The sequence below is a fragment of the Meriones unguiculatus genome, chromosome 11, assembly GCF_030254825.1.
Source record: "Meriones unguiculatus strain TT.TT164.6M chromosome 11, Bangor_MerUng_6.1, whole genome shotgun sequence".
Classification (NCBI taxonomy): domain Eukaryota; kingdom Metazoa; phylum Chordata; class Mammalia; order Rodentia; family Muridae; genus Meriones; species Meriones unguiculatus.
In genome coordinates, this window is record NC_083359.1 from 22,545,352 (window position 1) to 22,565,774 (window position 20,423).

General features: G+C 39.5%; 1 protein-coding gene across 1 annotated transcript in view; it reads left to right on the forward strand.

Moving 5' to 3' along the window:
• The window catches only part of Sgcd (sarcoglycan delta), a 935,702-nt gene that overhangs the window by 373,948 nt on the left and 541,331 nt on the right, over nt 1-20,423 (forward strand). The window contains exon 2 of the mRNA XM_060363800.1: nt 13,514-13,662. The gene's annotated coding sequence lies outside the window, so the exon portion shown is untranslated. The remainder of the gene's footprint in view (nt 1-13,513; nt 13,663-20,423) is intronic.

Consider the following 20,423-nt stretch of genomic DNA (forward strand, 5'->3'; position numbering starts at 1 on the left):
AAGACAGAACTATCTAAATGGTGCTGAGGCTTCTGTCCCCTGCTCCGCACCGTGAGCACGTGCCCAAGAGAAAAAGCAAAGATTACATCTTTCTTCGCTTGCTCCCCAGTCCCTCTCTCTTCTCTTACACTTTTATAGGGCAAGACTTTGCGTGTAATTTTATTATTTCCAAAAACTTACATGTTTCTACAAATATTTACAAATATTTTTCACACATCATGGTCCCTAACCATCAGCCTTTATTTTTCTTGTTCAACTAAATAGGATTCTCTGCTATTGAACTAGAGAGGAGATGTTTTACTTGGATTAATATATTCATTTAACGATAACAGATTTTATTCAGGCACTATTTTGAGTAAAGGGAATACAATGAGCACAGAAAAGTCTTTGATGTTGAAGACTTCTCAGCATGGAGACATGTGAGAGAAGGGATATCATCTTCAGCATACTGTGTCCAAGTCTAGAGTGATATGGTTGTGTGCGGTTGTCACCTAAGTGATCACTTTTAACGTTGAACCTCATTTATAGCTGTAATTGGCCTTGCACATATAAAAATAGTCTAAAGAAATATTTGTGCCTCTCAATCTAACTATTGAAATATTGAAGCAATGGGCCGTAAAGAATAGGAATTTCCCCCAGACTCTCATGCGGAGAATAAGAAGCCCCAACCAGCAGAGAGTTTGCCTTCTACAAAGAGATTTCACGTACTTCTGACAATTTGTCACATCACTCACAGGCCAAGACTGAGGCTCAGACAGTAATGGGTCATTGGTGGGAAGGTTTCCAGTGGGAGACTGTCCTCATCCCTATTTGTAAACGTTAACTCTACTTCAGAGTTTCAAAGATAGACATGGAGAATAGTCATTGGACTCTTTGTCCCAGTTTCCAATGTGCCTATTTTTGATAAACTCTCTCTCTCTGTCTCTTGCTTTCCACTATTAATTTGGCTTTTTTTCAGTTGGCTTTTTGAGGATGAATAGCCAAACCTGGATTGGGCCACAGGCTGTGACTTTCAAGTTTGATAACATAACTACTTTGGAATACTTGGAGTACCTGCCAAAAGGAACCATTCTCTTTCTGTATGTTACAGCACTCATATTGCTTGATGTTTATCTAAGTAAATGGAAAATGATGTTCACATACCAACCTACTTGTAGATACTTAAAAAAGCAGCTCTCTCTGGCCTAGCAAGGCTGCTCCTCCCTCTGGGGGTGGAGGGGAGATCAAAGAACCAGCCGTTCAGTTCATGTCAGAGACAGTCCCTGTTCCCCAAACTAGGGAACCCACTTGGATACTGAGCTGCCATGGGCTCCATCCAGGCAGGGGTTCTAGATTATATCCATGCATGGTCCTTGGTTGGAGAAACAGTCTCAGAAAAGGCCCCCGTGTCCAGATATATTTGGTCTTTGTAGAGCTCCAGTCCTCTCCAGGACATACTAACTCCCCCTTCTTTCATATGATTCCCTGTACTCTGCTCAAGGTTTGAAGAGAACTGATAAGCTAGGATCAGATGGAAGGGGAGGAGGACCTCCCCTGTCAGTGGACTTAGAGAGGGACAAGGAGGAGATGAGGGAAGGAGGGTAGGATTGGGAGGGAATGAGGGAGGAGGCTACAGCTGGGATTCAAAGTGAAAAAACTGTAACTAATATAAAAAATAAAAATTTAATTAAAAAATAAAAAAGCAGCTCTTATAATTGCCCCAAAGTTGAAGCAGCCAACATGTATTTCATGAGGCAAATAGATAAATAAGCTGTCAAACATCTATGTGATGGAGTATCGGTACTAAAAGAAAATGAGCCATCAAGCTACTTATGAAGGAAACTGAAATGCATTTTACTAAATGAACAAAAAGTAAGCTAGCCCAATCTTAACAACTTTCTATTATGATAGTCCTGAGACATAGCATAACTATCCTGGCAGAGATGAGGGTATTCTAAAGAGACACTTCTGCTCTCACTTTGGCTATCAAACTATTTAAAAAGATGGACTCTAAGAATCTGGAATTCACCAAGGAATCTCATCCTATCAAGAATTGGAGACCATGACTAAAATTGACTTGGTCTGAGCACAGGCTATGACCCTAAATCAAGTAGCAATAACTTTGTGAAAAGGAAAAGGAAATCAGTAGTTATGAGTGATCTGGAAGAATGGATGGGTAGATAAATGCAGGAAAACTTTATAGCAGATAAACCATTGGTTGTGACACTGTAGTGGGGAACACTTATTACTATATACACTTCGGAGATCTAGTATGTAACTCTGAAGAACAAAATGTGCTGTAAACTGTGAACTCTAGATGGTCATGTCACTTTTAATGATTAATTGACTATAACATAGTTGCTTTTCTAGTTTGTGTATTGTTGGTAGGAAACGCTGTGTTTTTAGAGAAGCAGGTGGAGCACAGTGGTTTATGGAAACTCTTTGTATGTGAAGGTCACTTTTATTGTGAACCTAAAGCTATGTGTGCGTGTGTGTGTGTGTGTGTGTGTGTGTGTATGTGTGTACTCATACACAGGTATACATAACTATATATACCTATATACGGGCATAACTTACCTTGTTTTTCATACTTAGCAATCCTTCTTCCCAAGCAACAACCTGTCTTTGGTCTGTATTTATTGTATGCACTTTCTGATTTAGGGGATAATACAGTATTAATAGGATCGCAGAAACCTTTGGTAAGATGCAATGTGGCATGTAGAACATATTTGTGGAGGAATGCACCTGAGCCATTGACCATATAACCCCGTCCATTGCTCTGACTTCAGATGAGCTACTTTATTTCCATCTGTGAAATAATAGGATTCAACTGGCTGATCCCCATGTTTCCCTTTTTCCCTTCCTTTTTTTTCCTTTATAAAATTTTAGCTGAATGATTAAAATTTTCCCTAATCATTAGAATACAATCCCTTTACTGTAACAAATTACAAGTTATTTTTTGTTCTTTGAGTAATAAAAATGTTTGAAAAATGTACAGTCTTTCCAGTATTCTTGAGGGTTTCCCTATGGGGTAGGTTCTGAGACTTTCTTATAGAGCCCTTTGTAAATGGTTGAAGAAAGATTTCTTACATTCATGACTAAAATGATGTGTGCAAATTCAGGGTTCCCTCTTGGGGTTCTCAGTCTCATTAATACAATAATTTAAGAATGGACTCAAAAAGAAACTCAAGGGCAATTTTATTAGAGTTTCAAAGAAAAGTCTCTCCAAGGTAGGGAAGCTGTAATTCTCAGCAGCTGCAAGGATGAAGAGGATGGAAGAAAAAAAGGAAAAGGAAAAAAATGTCACCCCATTTTAGACTGCATGGACATATGACCATGAGTGACTAGGAGCAATATGGCGAGTAAGACAGACTAGAGAAAAAGTAAAGATGCACAAAATCTTGGTGAGACCCCCAATTGTTAAGGAAATTGTGCTTAAAAAAGAAACAGAAGACAGGGAAAAGCTCAAGAGTTATGAAGCTTCAAGCCTGTGGTCCAGTAAGCTATTGCTTTAGGAGTGGATTCTGGAAAGGAAAAATACTGAATCTTATTAAAGGTCTAATTTCTTCCACCCATCCTTTTACCAGGTCCCTCAGCGAGCCTACCTCCTTAGAGGCGGTCCTTTGGCTAAAGGGTTGACTTGGCCCAACTGGAATCTTAGACCTTCACCCAGGCTTGATATTCATTCTCTTGACAATAAAGAGTTGCTACTGTAACAAAAGTAACGTTTGTTTACAATGTATGGCACTTTGCTTCCTGGGAGAGAATATTTAACTGAACCTAGCAGACGAAATGAGGACAGTCATTTTATTTTTAACTTACTGTTTAATAAAATATTACTGTCTTCAGATGTCCTTTTTATTTGTTTACTTTAAAATTTCTGTGTATATGTGTATGATTATGTGGGTGGGTACATGTGTGATATCACGGACATATATGTATGCCTGTGTGTGTGTATAATGCATATAGAGATTAGAGGCCAGCATCAAATATTTTTCTTTATGTTTCTCCAACTTTTATTTATTTTTTGAGACTTGTCCTCTCACTGTGCTTGGAGTGCACTGATTTTTCTAGAATGGCTGACTCCAAAATTCCAGATAGTCACCTGTGTCTGTCCTGCCCCACTCCCAGCATTGGGTTTGCAGACATATGCCCCTGCACTCAGAATTTTACATATGTGCTAGTGATTCGAACTCAGGTCCCATGCTTGTGCAGCACGCACTTTACTGACAGACCTGTTGCCGCAGCCCATAATGCTGTCTAGTTACTAAGACTTTTAAATATCATAAAAGAACATAGAAAATTGTGAGTTTTATTGTGAGGTTTTTATACGTGTCATGTTATTTTCTTCTTATTCATCAACCTCCTGCAGGACTCTCTTCCTCATTCTTGTTCTCCCTTCTCCCTCTCTCTCTCCTATCTCCTCAAACTATCCTCTCTTCTGTTTTCATGTCACATGACTCCATTCCCCTTATTTTTTTCTATAAATACTGCATTTAAAAAGTATTGCCCAAAACCTTGTGGAGGAGGAGGGAGATGGAGAGACCTGAAGGGACAGGAACTCCCCAGGGAGACCAACCAATCCAGAAGGCCTGGGCCCAGGGAGGCTTGCAGAGACCAATACTCCAGCTGAGGACCATGTATGATTTGGACCTAGATCCCCTGCTTGGAGGAAGCCCATGGGCTGCTCAGTGTCCAAGTGGGTTCCCTGGTGAGGGGAGCAGGAGCTGTCTCTGACAGGAACTCAGTGGCTGGCTCTTGGATCACCTACCCCTGAGTGGGGGGCAGTCTTGACAGGCCACTGAGGAAGACAGTGTAGCCAGTTCTGATGAGACCTGATATGCTGGGGTCAGTGGGCTGGGGGAGGGGCAGGATGGGATGGGAGGGGACAAGGGAGGGGGGCTACAGCTGGGATGCAAAGTGAATAAATTGTAATAAATTTAAAAAAATTAAAAATGCTGGGAAAAATGTAGAACCCAACCTATAGTACATTTTTGTAATCTCATCACGAAAGAGTGAGAGACGGGTTTGTGATAAGTTCAAGGACAGCCTGATTGCAGGATACTCATAGTTGTAAAGTGGACACCTGTTTAAATAATTTTTTTTAAAGAAGAAAAAGGAAAAAATTATATAAGGAATAATTCTGTTTGCCACCCGCTTTTGCCAATCCTATGACTTTGCAATATTTATCTCAACCATTTAAAGAATATATTACCATTTTTTATAACCTTCTATGAAAACATTTTTTTTTGTATTTGGTTTCTTTTTTTTTTTCAATGCAGTTTATTCAGGAACCTTGAACAATCCACGGACCCTGGGGAAAGCCAGCCCACAGCTTAAATAGCCTCTGGGTAGCCAACCCAGGCGTGCCACATGGGCAATGCAGATAGGTCCACATACATGGATTTAAAAATAATATTTTACCTATCTCCACTTGTTTTTTATTTTTATTTTTTATATTAATTATAGTTCATTCATTTTGTATCCCAGCTGTAACTCTCTCCCTCATTCCTTCCCAATCCTATCCGCCATCCCTCATCTCCTCTCATGCCCCTCTCCAAGTCCACTGATAGGGAGGTCCTTTCCTCTGACCCTGGCCTATCAGGTCTCATCAGGACTGGGTGCATAATCTTCCTCTGTGGCCTGGCAAGGCTGCTCTCCCATCAGGGGATGGTGATCAAAGAACCAGACACTGAGTTTATGTCAGAGACAGTCCCTGTTCCCCTTACTAGGGAGCCCACTTGGATACTGAGCTGCCATGGACTACATTTGTGCAGGGGTTCTAGGTGATAGCCATGAATGGTCCTTAGTTGGAGTATCAGTCTCAGAAAAGACCCTGTGACAGATTTTTTGGTTCTAACTCCACTTGTAAATATGCTAATCAGTTATTAGAAAAATAATAAGTTGCACGTTGTAAAAGATTGAAATCATCCATAGCGCTCCACCCAGAGAGGGTTGCCTCCATTGTTTTTGCAAGCTTCCTGCATCCTACAGGTGCTAAATGCATGTCTGTCTAGCAAATGCTGCTCTCCATTATGGTATAAAATTAAAAAAAACTATGTTAGAGGAAGTTCAGTAATGGAGTGCACTGTTGGTAAAAACCTGATGCAGAAAGTCAGCCATTTATGAGTAGACTGTATGCATCAGCTGGCCTTCCATGGGGCAAATTTCTACCTGTAGCATCTCTTTCTCCTTAAGTATTTCATTGTTTACCTTTAAATTGTGAGCTCCTTTTTTTTAGATATAGCAATGACATTCTTATCACAAAATATTAGTAATTAGTTGATAGCAACTATTTAATTGCTTTTCAAATCATGGCTACTTTTTCCTCATGGGTTATTTTTAAATCAAGATCCAGGGAATGTATGTCCATTAGCATTGACTTTGGGGGCTTGGTGAGTAGCTTGGTGGGTAAAAGTGTGTGCTGTGCCAGCATGACAACAGCTTAGTCCTCAGGACACATGTCAAAGCTGGACACAATAGCACTCTGGCCTCCTGTGGAAAAAGGGAAGAAGTGAAACAAATCTTGATACTTATAGGCTATCTAGCCTTGCATATGCAGCAGAGGAAGCAGAAGAAGCTTATCTAACAAACTTCTACCTAACACTTCAGTATACATACATATATATATATATATATATATATATATATATATATATGTATATATATTTGCATCCCCAGTTTCTATGTCAGTAGTATCCTGTCTTCTTCTTTTGGGTAGAAAATGAACTGGCTTCACTTTGTAAGAACTTTATGAAAGCAACCATCAGTCCTGACATCACTGAACATTAGCAGCAAGCTCTTGCGTTCTTTATCCCTTGCTGGATGTGGGTTTCTTTTATCTTTTTTGGCTTCAACTTGCGTTCCTCCTGTTTGAGCCTCCTACAAAGTGCTGGGACTACAGGTATGGGCTAATACATTTGGTTCCACTATGTTGTTTACAGTTTGATTTCACAAAGAGCCACTGAGTTGCTTTTCTATGATTTTTCTAAGATTTCTGTGTTGCAAATGAAGCACTAAAAGTAAATAATACGACCAAGGATACAGGCAGAGAACAACTGAGTTTGCATTCATACTTAGACAGATGTCTAATATCCAAATGCACCTTTGAATTTGATGTCATTAAGGCAAAAATCATAGCCCCGTTTGACAACTTCTGTGTCATCAAGGACAGAAATCAGAGGCCATTGTTCTTGGAATGAGGCGATGGTGAGCAACTATTTTTGATGTAAATGACCTTGATTAGGGTCTCTATTGCATTTGTATATAGAGACATGTTGAAAGCCACTGCTCAGCACTGGGTCACTTATCATTGTCCTCCTAAGCAAGCCATTTGACTGCTTTTCTCTGCTAGCAATTAAGGTGAACATGGTGAAGTCAGCAATCCTCTGGGTTTGAGGCTCCACAGACACATCACTGTCTGGATTTCAGGCCAGGTAGGAGAATGTGCCACAACTACAAATGTTGCTGGTATCCACTGTGTGTGCTGGTGCCCAGTCACATATGGATTCTTAAAGCTTTGAAAGACTTCGTGAGATAATATTGAAGTTCAGCAGTGTTGGTACTTTCAACAATGGTCTGATTCATTACATGGATCTTACAAATGGGGTTGTATATTGGGAACTCATTCATCCTCTGTCTATTACTTAGAACTGGGACACTGACTATGTCTATGTCAACAACCAGTTAGAGAAAAGGTGACTTATATTTCTGGATAACTGTCGTAGTGCTAAGAAGAGACAACATGATCAAAGCAACTCTTATAAAGGAAGACATTTATAGTTTCAGAGGTTTAGTCCATTTTCATCATGGTAGAAAATATGGCAGTGCACAGGCAGCCATGGTGCTGGAGAAAGAGCTGAGAATTCTATATCTTGATTCCCAGGCAGCAAGGTGAGAAGACTTGAGCTTCCAAGACCTCAAAGAGCAGTCCCCTAGTGACACACTACCTCCAACAATTCCACACCTCCTAATAATGTCACTCTTTATGGGCCAAGCATTCAAACACAGGCCAAGTCTATGAGGGCCAAACCTACTTAAACCGCCGCAATAACTATCATAGCTTATGTGAGAAGGGTGTTGGGTGTGTGTACTGAGAGGGGTGAAGGGTAGCTTATTTCTTTGCACGTTGATTGTTAGGAGCTGATCTTGAAGGCTATTGTGATCACTGCCCACAGACTGTCAGTGTCTGACCCACTTTTTAAAACAGATGTGATGAACCTATTTCATTATCAAAAAGGACTCTGTAGATCAGCTCCTACTTAGCTCAGGGGCAGAACATTTTCTAGAATTGCATTATAACACTTGGTAGCTTTTTCTCTATTTATTTTCACCACCCAATTTAAAATGCTAGCCAGGTAATAAAGTCCTACTGTACTGGCAAGATAGCAGGCACTTTAAGGCCTGGAACCCTTGAAGTCCATCAGCTATGTCATTTTGGTATGTCCTGGCAGTTCGATCGTTTGATATTCAGCTAGGAGGTAAGTCTTTCTTATTGTACACAGCTAGTCCAGTCATGTTCTTGAGTACTTCGAGTATTTTATGTCTGCTTAACCCAGAATTGTTTCAGCAATGCCAGCTGGTATAAGGTGTCACCGGTCTACACACAGATGTAAGAAGACTACCCAAAGTGATGTGGTGCAGGGTTTGCTGTCATTGCTAATTGTGGTGTACCCAGTTCTGGGGTACTTTTAGAACCGTAAACAAACAAACAAACAAACAAACACATTCATAGGGATCAAGCAGGTCAGTTTTCAGCTGTGTTTCTGAGCACTGTTTCTTTTCATAGGAGTTGGGATATTTTGGAGCATCAGGCCTAGAGTTAATAAAAAAAAATGTTGAAGGCAGTCTACTTATTCTCAGTGAAGAATGATTTGGGGACGTTTCTGAATTTGAATCCTGACATTTTCATGATGTATTTATTTGACTGCAATCAGAATCACTAAGTTTTCAGACTCAAGTCTTCTTCTATGTAGGTGGCAGCCATACTGTCTATAATGCTGTGAAGCATGGCCGGCAACATGGAGATGGAAAATCTCATGGGCCTATAGGGCACACTCGATGCCACACTTCTTGGGAAGCAAGTCTTTGGAGCAATAGTCCCCATTAGACTTGGTCAGCATTGTTTTCAACTTAAAATTTTAGGTTGCAATTTGTATTTTACCCTTTCTCCTAATTCACCTCCATTCCATGGTGTTGATCAGTACACATCCAGCGCCCCTAACACCTCTGTGGCCTGCTTTGCCTGACCTTACTTCTCTGGACAACTGCCTCCTTGGGAAGTGTGTCTGTGTGCATTTGGATCTGTGGCTTGGTGTTTTGTGTATGTGTGTGTTATCTTCACAAGGGATGGCTTTTAAGACAACCCGGCCATTAAAGAGGTGTGGTTCAGACTGCTCTCAGATCAGCCACTAATTGATACCTCTTGAAGAGTGACATGTTCTCTGAAGCATGCAAGGCTGCCCACCAGGCAAGATGCCACTTGCCTCTCTGATTAGTCATGCACCCTGGGAAATGCTGGTGATTGAGAAATTTGTTGTTGTTTTTTTTTTTTTCTTGACATTAATGATTTTGTCAATATCTCCAGTCTGTTCTTACTTCACAACAAAAACTCAGAAAAAGTGTGAGTTGGATGAGGTCTGGTGAGCAAACTAAGGAAATAAACCAGTTCTCAAGAAAACCAATAATTATCATGGTCTGATTACATAGGCTTCCAATCCTATAATCCTAGCTATTTGGAGACTGAGGCAGGTAAATTACAAGTTCAGTAGATTTGTGGGCTACAGAGTGGGCTTCAAAGCTAGCCTGGGAAACTTAGTAAGAATCTATCTTCAAAAGCTAGAGGAAAGAGAGAGAAAAAGGTGATGAGGAAATAGGAAGAGGAAGAGAGAAGAAAAAGAAACAAGTAAAAACATTCACAAAAGGGAAGTAAATCTAGAATTGCCTCTCTTCAAGCATTTAATATGTTTTTCAAGATTTGAGATGTTTAAGTCTACACATGCTTCCTTACCACACAGGAGAATCAGCTGCAGGGGTTGAGGGGGGAGGATATGATATGTCACATTTTGCACATCTGGGTTAAAGTTAGGAAATTCAAAAGCTTGAAGAATAGCATTAGGAGTGTATGCTTCACAAAGTCAAAATTAAAGTGGTCAGTGGTTCCTACTGTAATCTCGGCCCTTAATAAAGCACACAGCAAACTATGTGCCAAGTAAGCACATGTTGAGTAAATCCACCTTTCACCACGTCCTTACCTGATCTAGGATAGCTTGTCATTTATGTTTCCTCTAAAGAACCTTAAATGTTGCTTAGGTCAGGTATAACTAAGATAGAAAAGGAGCTGACATATTTTTGTTTTGTTTCTACCCTAACATAGACTATTCCTAACAGAAGTTGGGAACAAGAAAGCAGAGATGTTTGGCTAGATTTGAGACCGAGATTGTCAACGCAGTCTGTTTAATAGCTCCATATGTATCATTATTCTGAATTGCAGCATTGTTTGCCTTCTGAAGTTGTGTCCCTTGGCTTTGGAATACAGGAGTAATTGAAGCTATGACAAGTTGATTATCAGCTTCCTGCAAAACCATGGCCAAGATCACCCCTAAATTACTGGGTATTAGCAAGAGGACATGAAATGAACCAGAAAAGTTGACTCCTGTTATGAAGTTCTGCCAACTGCCCCTAATATGAGGGCAGTCAGGGTAACATCACACATGTGGGTTTGGTGCAGAGAAATATGCCTCTAGTCACTGTGAACCACAGAAACAGTTCTATTCCACAGAAGATAGGAAGGATCCAGACAATGGAGGGAAATGAAACGAAAGCAAATGAGGTCATGAGATGTCATGTGGAATACATGACTGCAAAGGGCAAAAGAAACAAAACCCTTTGAGGACTTCCATCATCACAATAGGGAATGACTTACCTCTGTGGCCATGTCTTCATCATAAACATCTTAAAGGATGCATTTCATAGAAAAATATGTCTTGGAAAAATCTGAATGTCTTGATATTTATAGAAAAGAAAGAATGTCATTGTAGCAGATAAAACTGTTACTTCTGTGACCATGCAAAGACTATCAGAGGTGTCTAACCCTGTGACAATGGGATGTGATGTCATTTACCAGTATGTTAAGCTGCATTCATAGATGGTGTTTTTAAATAGCGTTGTACCCTGTTTCTTAGGTAATCATAGACATGAAAACAAAGGAGTACTATTATTAAAGCAGGATGCTAATCATTTTATTTATGTAGTTTAAAATGTTAGAGGATACATAGTTTGAGAAAAGAGTGATCAAAGAAACTCCCAAGGAGAAGGTGCCATCCCAAACACACAAAGAAAACTAATGAGCAAATTGGTTCCACATCCCAAGTACTTTGAACTCTGGCCCTATACTATCCAACCGTAAGCACATCTCTTGTCTTTTGCTTATGTAGCCCTGAATTCATTTTTCTCATATCTGCCCCACCCCCAAGAGGGTATAAACTGAGACTTTAAGAAAGAATAAAAGTGACTGCATGGGAGTAAAGGCAGAGAAAATTAAAAAGACAAAGTGAAGTTCATAGCAGGAGCAGGGACATCTAGGTATGGTCAAAATATAATCTTTCATTTCTAAGAAGTAGGTACTTAGAATTTCCATTTACATCATCCCTATAGATAGCTATAATAAATATGTTGGTTACTTTCCAGGCCATCTAAAGCCATTTTCTAAGCTTCACACTAGAAGTCATTCATGTTCTCATTGTTACATCATTTTCTGGATGCTTTGGGCTCAAATCAGGTACAGATACTTGCCAAGTGGCCCTGAAAAAGACTGTTAATTCATTCACTCAAAAAGTGAGTTCCAAGTATGTATTAGGTAGACTGTAGTATACATGCTAGCCTGTAGTGGGCATGTTTAAATACAAAGTGATCCTTACACACTATGTTTTAGTGTTGAAAACCAAGTAGTAGATGAGTAAATATTTAATATATCAGAAAGACTTCCCTGAGTTTAAACAGAAAGAGGAATGATAGATGTTGTAAGAGTTTATGGTTTTATATAAGTTATTTTTAAGAGACACACAGAAAGGTGAGAGCTAAGCAAGATGCAAATTCTTAAAGACAAAAAAGGGTGCACTGAGTTAAAAGCAATGTCAGTGTTAAGTTCAAAAGGCTCAAAAGCATTCAGAGGTGTGCTAGAGAACTGCATGCCTGCATGAAATAATTATGAGGGGAAGAGCAGGTTGACAGGACAGCACAAACTGCTGCATCAGTCCTGACCATTTTGGCCATTTAAGGACTTGGAATGGCAGTAGATGGACTTGAGAACAGAAGTGATGCTCTTTTACTCAGACTCTTGGTGGGGGGTGGTAGCCATAATCTGAGTAACCACTATGCTATAAACCAGGATGGGTAGCAAAGAAGATAGTAAGACAAGGTTGGCAGCTGCATCTTTTCTGACGAAAGGGCCAGGAGGATTTTCTGATAGAACACTGGGCATATCTAAGACAGAGGGAGGGAGGAAAGGAATGAGACAGGGGGTAAGCAGAGAAAAGATAGAGGGATGGTGAAAAGGGAAAAGAAATCTCCACTGACTAAGAGGGAATAAAGGAGGAAACGCATAGGCTTTACTTATTTCAGGAAAGGGGTGATAGTGGCTAACAGACACATGACCTAAGTTTGCTCTAGTTAATTGGATATGTCTACTAGAATTCTAGGTAGAGTTATTGAATAATTGGCTAATGGGGAAGTTTGGATTTGAAGAAATTATCTAGGACTAGAGACAAATCGTAGATTAGAGAATGTGACAACTCAAGTCGAGGAACTAGAGGAGGCATTTAGTGAGATAGTAACTAGAGAAGAGGCTCAGGAACAGGTAGCAAAGTGCCCTTTTATTAGAAACAAGGACACTGCAATGATGTCCCGGAGGTACTCATGCTGGAGTGGCCAGTGGTAACACATGGTTTTGAATCTTAGATGCAAATGAGGAGAGTCATAGAGATGGAGTGATGTGCTTCTATCCTTTAGTGTCACTTTGTCACAGAACAGGGATAAGCGCATACTCTTTATCAAAGTGTTATTCATTCATTTATACCACACCATTGTAATGAATGACTGACAATGAATGAATGACATCACGGGAAAAATCACTTCTCTCCAATTCTTTCTTTCCCTCTAAAACGAATGAGCAAATGGCAATTGTTGTGTCCTAGAAGGCTCTTTTCAAGTGTAGTACTGTAATTGTTGTTGTTGGTGGTGGTAGTGATGATGTGGTAACTGTGGTGCTGGTCCTGGTGTCGTTTGTAGTGGTTCTGATGGGAGTGAACATGACGGTAGCGCTGGTGGAGGCGGTAGTGGTTATTAATGGTGCTGATGCTGCTCGTGGTGTGGTATGTGTTTGTGTTTGGGATGAGTTTTCAGTCACTCAGCACTGAATTCTTATTTGCCATATGAGTGTTTTGCATGTATTTTCTAGAGAAAATGGTCTCAGATTTAGTATTACTCTGCTGGTTTCTGTTTTGAGTGTGCAAATATTTCTCTTGTGATTTTGTAGACTTAGAAGAACCTGCCATCCTCAGGAACTTGGAACCTGTGTGGAAGTTAAGGAGACTGTTGCTGTGGTGGGAGCCTGAGAACACTATTTCAATCCCAATGTTGCTCTGACATTTGTGTTTAAGATTCAAGAAGATTAAGAGTAAAAAGGTATGAATGTGCAGCTTTAACTTCTTAATTTTTAAGGCAAATGTGATTACATTTTAAGGTAGATTATTTTTATTCTCTTATCCCCCAACTGCCTTTGCTTTTCTCTGTGTCTTTTGCCTCTTAAGGGTTATCTTTTCTTTCACTATAAGTTTATGGAATGTGTTGGAACAGATCAGGGTCCAATGGGGGAAACTGAATAAAGGCTGCAGTGCTCCAATAAGGATCAGATGGGCAGAAGGCAGCATGACAAAGTGGACAGAGAATTGGGCTGGTGTCCACTAGAAAAGAAATAGAAGTTGTTGTAGATGTCTATTCCATAAAAGACTCAGGTAAGAAGATGAGTAAATAGATTTTTCTGTGTCTTGTATGGTTTTATGCCTATCTATCTATCTATCTATCTATCTATCTATCTATCTATCTATCTATCTATATTTATTTCTGTGTTTATGGGAAGCTGCTGATAAATTTTCCTTATTAAATTCTTTAGAAAGAGCAATCATTGTAAATTATTGTATTTTTCTTGGATATATGCCTATACTGGAGCAGACTCTTAAGTTTGAGTTAAAGAAATCTCATAGTTTTTAAAATGATAAAAATCATGCTTGCAGTAATTAAAGAGTAATCAACAAAAACTGTATGTGTTGGCTTTTATTCAAACATATTTACTCTATAAATAATTTGTTGGATGAATCTAATTACTATCAGTGCATGTATATCACTCTGTGCACAACTGTTTATGTTTGTACATATGGAGGCTGTCGAGGAAGAATAGAGAAGGAAAAATGACACACACAATCACGTAAAAGTATGGTAAATCAGATATTATCTTCCGACATTTGCAAAATTGTCTGTACAACTCATGACAAACATGTGGAATAGGGACTTCTGTCTTAGAAGTCTAAGAGGAGAAAAGTAGAAAGTTTCTAGAAGCTGAGGATTCAGGGGCTAGCCTTATTCAGATTCCAGTTGATATGTTCATTTGTATAGAAGAGTAGGGTCACATTTGTAGCTCTGGAAATAGTTTAATAGGAGCACATGACATGTCCAGAGAATATTGTGAGGTGTCTTTGAATAGTCTAATGTTAGCTTATCCGTGAAAATTTGAGTTTCTCTCTTTCTCTTTCTCATAAAAGGAGAGTGGGAGAAAAAAAATCAAAAGAAAACAATACTCTCTTATGATACAGAGGATTGTGGGAGACAGGGGAACAAGGCTGCTAGTTGTGGGGTTGGACCCCTTCTTGTGGCACCATGGAACCCCCTTAGGCCATGATCTCAGGAGAGATGATGGTGTTGGTCTAGTAAGGATCAAATTAGGTATAGCCATGACGCTGCTGTCACTTGTGTTTCTCCCTGCTGGAGTAAGTTTGGTGCTTACTTTCAGCTTCTGACTTAGTCACCCATTGACAGTGAAATTCATAAACCTTCTATCTGATATTTCCAAATATCAGCAAAGACATGCTAGGGCTCTGATAGTCACATGACTTACATATCTCTAAAAAACAAAATACCCCTGAGAAATGACAGCCTGTGTGAAGAATTAAGTCATGCCTTCTTTCTCCTCACAATCTTCTTCATATGCACAATTCTTTTTCTTTTTTCTTTTTCTATCAGAGGGTTCAACATTAAACGTTAAGTAGGAACTCATTTTCTATTAACATGATTACAAAGGCCAAATTGATAATTTAATGATCAGCAAGGAGGCTTGCATGTACACAGTATACTGTCTTGGAGTCTTCACATGAGCAGAAACATGCCACCAAATAGATGTGTATCTGTGGTTGCAGGTCTCTTTGCTCACACATGTTGGTCTATCAGAAAGGAAAGCTAATTCTTTCTCTTTATTGCTTGTTCAAAAATCCTTGAGAAGCCTATATGTGGGACTGGGATTTTGAAGACTGAGCTCCTTATTTCGTGCATTGATCTTTAATTCAGAATGTCTGTGTTCTAGATGCCAGACACTTAAAACGTAAATTCAGCAAAGTTTTAGAGAACTTGGCTATAAACTTTTTTTTTGTTTAGACAGCAATCGACTGGTAAAGAGAAAATAAACTCTATTCACAAGAATGTGCAGGAATTTCTGCTGTGTGGTGAACTCTTATCAAGGGGATCCATTCAGTTGAACACACACACACACACACACACACACACACACACACACACACACACCTTTTCCAAGGTAGTAGAATAGTGTGAGATTGTGTTGGCACTATTCATCTACCACAGTATTCCCTGGTCTCATGGTTTGGCACACAGGAAGGGTTCTCAAATGTCTCTTCATGTGAAGACAGATGGTATAAATTAATGGCTCCAGGAGCAGAATACTAAAAAGAAAATCATAGTTCTAATCCAGTCTGTGCTTGAACATTAGAAAAAGGCATTTAAAGTTTCCAGAGCCAGTGCTGTTTGAAGAGCGTTCCATAAGCTTGTGTCATCCGCATTCTCTCAGCGTGGAAGCCAGGTAATTTTCAGTCTGGGCTGCATAGTGAGACACTGTAACTCACACCCCTCTGCAAATGAGTGAAAGAGAAACTGCCCTCTGAGATGGGTGTTACCATTTCTGTATTACATACATACAAAGTGACTCTTAGAAGAAGAATGTATGGTATCCCTGTGCATACCGCTTTCTCACACACTGACTTCTAAGGTCATTTCATACGACTTCATTCTGGTTTAACTCTTTTCGTTCCAGAATAGATGTATAGAAGCAGTCCTCTAGAAGAGGTTTCCAGAATGTCCAGCGAGGGATAGAGGTCATTAGATAAGTGAGTTATATATTTTGTTAGTAACTTGGGGCACATAAAAATAAATATCACTTCTGACCTTGAGGCTCATTGCTTGAGAAAGCATAGCTCTTGGGACAATCTTTCTTGATCAAGGACCGTTGCACAAACTGTGTTTCTAGGAACTGTGGCACAGTCAGGGCCACCGTATGGAGAGCCTTGGAGTGAGGTTATACTGACTTCATCCCAAGCTGCCCATCTTCCCACATGTAGAGTAAACAGTAACACTCCCGTGGCAAAGAGTACCATGATTCCCTGCTGTAATTCTGGGGAAACCCCGAGTCTCCCAGTTCAGCTGCTAGCAAAACATTATTTTCTAAAAATGGGATCAGTTTCATTTTAGGAATATAGAACCTCGCAATGAAGTGGACACTTTTGCCAAAGGGGAGAGAAAGGCATTTAATTAACACGTAGGAAATGATTTTGAGGAAAAACTGTCATTAAATGTGAATGTGACACTTTATCTGTCCAGAGAGACTGAAGGGAGCCTGGAACAGTTTAGCATGGTTATCACATACCGGTGAGGTTAATTGTCTCCGGATGTCGAAGAGCTCAGTTCCTTTGTAAAGAGACACAATTTGCCTCACTGTCATAACCGTTTTTTTTTTTTTTTTTTTTTTTTTTTTTCATGTGACTTCAGAATCCCTTGTTGGTTAAGCTGGGCTTTTCAAAGTTTTGATTCCCAGCGTATAATTTAAAAGCTGGAAAAAATTTGCAAATGTGTGCAAGCTAACGGAGCACGATATTGACAAATTAATTAGTCTATTCCCAACCCTCTCCCTTGGTAGAAAGGCTCTGTGTACCTCCAACGGTATCAAAGGCAAAATGAAAAGCTGCCTTTGGGGATGGGTTTTATTATTGTTTCTGCCAGTCATCATTTGGAGAGGGGATGTGGCTGTCTCAGAAGAGGTATGTGTGTGTGTGTGTGTGTGTGTGTGTGTGTGCGTGTGTGTGTCCCCTTTTTATAATGGTTCATGTTGGTAAAGCCTTATTCTAGCTTTTCATATGTCTCTGCATTTATGCATATCACTTGGACAGTTTTCTGTTTCCACAGCATTTTCTGTTCCCCATAGTGATCCAGCAGAACTGTGGCTAACTTACCAAGTTTTGTGACCACCTTCATTCATGCTTTCTTTCTTTTTTTTTTTTTTAACTGAGTTTCTTCTGAAGTTCATCAGGCACCGAAGTTCCAAATTATTAGCTCATAAATGTCTTAGTATATGCTGCTTTCTGTAGCATTTTGCTTGTCTCTGTGTCTGGCTGACATAGACCAAACAGTTAACTAGGAGACAGTAGCTGGGCTGAGGCTTATCATGTTATGTGATGTAATGTCATGGCATACCATGTCATGTCATATCATATATCAGATAATAGTATGTTGCATATCCAACACCTACCTTTTTCGTTGGGTCCCATAATTTCCTCATCTGTAAAATACATCCTTAAACCAGACAAAACCTAGGATGTTCTGAAGGCCTGCCAGCTAGATGTTGCTGAGGATAGCTATGACTGTGGCACAGCACAATTACAACTTAAAATATTATTAGATTTGTGTAGGTCTATATTTAATTTTTGCAGGTTGACTGTGTAGCTTTTGTGTGTCGACTTTGCAAATGACATCGTGCTGCAATGTCAAGCAACTGGACATGCCTGTTAGACCTCAGCAAATATTACAGTTTCCATGAATTTAAGGTGAACTGGTAACTACTGGTGATATAGGAATGTGCTCTGAGCACATGCGATGACCAATAAAAGGGCCAACTCAAATATGTCATATGAAAAGCCAAACAGATGAAGCTAAAGAACTTTGCACGCCATGCAGAGAGATGATCAGCAATTAAAAGCATTTATTGATCTTTTAGAGGATCTCTTTGGTTCCTGGGACTCATGTTATGTGCCCCACAACTACCTGTAACTCCGGTTCCACAATGTCTGATGCCATCTTCTCCTTCAAACATACCTGCATTCAGGAACACACATGCACACACACAAGCACACGCACACATACACACACACTTAAAAACAAAAATCTTTAAGAACTTTAAGTGAACTCTACAAAACACTTCTGCTGGAATTTTAGCAATTATTCTGTCCGTTGTGTTCTTTATAATTATAATGTCAGCTGGAGGTCATCATTTCATTTTTACACCTGTATAGTTTAGAAATATCCTAACTTCATTTTCTTTCCATTCTCAACCATGCCTCTTGCAAGGTTCCCCTTATTTTACCATTGAGGAAACCTAAGAAAGACAGAGCACTTTCTTAGTGTGCTTACAGTGGCTTTCTTAAATCCCCTTTCTGCAATAAAGTGTTCTAATGTGACCTCTGAATTAGTTCTTTAACAGGTACTTAGCAGACTGGACTGAATCTCTGGATGTGTTCAGTGGCCCCTGAGGCCTGTACAGTACCTGTTTTAATGCCTTCACTTTTTTTTTTTCCTGATGCAAACAACTCCTATTTTAGGAGTCTCCTTTTGACAGTTACTGGAGGAAATATTTGTGTCTTTCCCCTTGAGCTTGTGTTTTGCTGCCTGTTTACCCCTGTTTGCCCTGCTGAATTTTACTCAAGGCCTTTGAAACTTAAGGAAATGTACGCCATTGTTCTATTCAGAGTATTTTACAGATGTAGATCTTATTTACAAGTTAAATCCCTTTCTTTCTCCTTGAAAAAGCCATTTTAAGTTCAGTTGCAATTCTACAGAGTTGTTTTATTACTAGGGAAATAAAGATTGAAAATTTCAACTATGCAAATTTGCATGTTATTAATGATACTTTATGACACTTACTTATTTTTGGGAAGGTGTAAACACACATATCCTCATTTTAGAGAGAGAACTGATGACAGACCAAAGTAATGATATCACTAAGGTCCAATGTGTATGAACCTGAGTTTTTGTGGTTACTTGTAGGATTATGGGTGAATAGTTATTTATAAGAATATGGATGACTCAAAGAGAGTTTGATCATTGAAAGTTCACCTAGCATGTATGAGAATTCACTAAAATTGGAGCCTTTGAGGCTTTTACAGAAATTATAGGCAGCTGGGCAGATTAAAGAGTCTCCTTTCCTCAGCAAATTTTACTACTCTTATAAACTTGGAGAAGGATCTTGTGAATCTGCTAAGTCTCTGGGATTTCCTGAGACCTGTGGGTTGTTTATTCCTAACTTTTAATAAGCCTCCTTCTAGAACTTCCTGAGTTTTAATGAACCTGGCTATTGACCTTCTTGAGTATTTATGAGCCTCCATCCAGGATGGAATGTTAAGGCTAATTAATACTTAGAGGAAATCCTTCCACAATACATGATCTCAGAAAGACTTTTTAATCCTTTGACACTAACCCTTTCTCCTTCACCAGTTCTGATGCCAGCATTTCCTTATGTTTAGCCCATAATTGAAACATCTAGCCCACCTCACAGACTCTGAGGTTCAAGGTATAATGAATGTGGAAATGATTCAACAATACCCTTTGTCTCCTTACCTACAGAACTCTTTAATGACTTTAATGTGAAAAACATTATTTTCTCCTTTTACATAACTTCTCATGTTGTATTTCTACATTCTTTATACTGTACGTTGTCCTTACATTCATGCTGCCTCCAAGTCTTTCAACCACCTTGAGAGAACTCCATTTTCCAGAAATTTCAATCTTGACTCTTTTTGTAAATGAATTAATTCATTAATTAAAATCTTGATAGCAAGTTTCTTTCCCTCCACTCTTTTCTGTTCCCCCCTTTCACCTTCCCTCCTTTTCTTCCCAGAGAAGAGGAGACTTCCCATGGGTATCAACCCATATTGCATATCAAGTAAGACTGGGCCCATTTTCTTCTTTTGAGGCTAGACAAGGTTGTCCTATTAGGGTAAAGGGATCCAAAGGCAGACAACAGTGTAGGAGGCAGCCCCTGCACCTGCTGTTGGAGGTCCCACATGAGGACCAAGCTGTACATCTGTTACATATGTTGGAGGTGTGTCTAGAACTGTCTT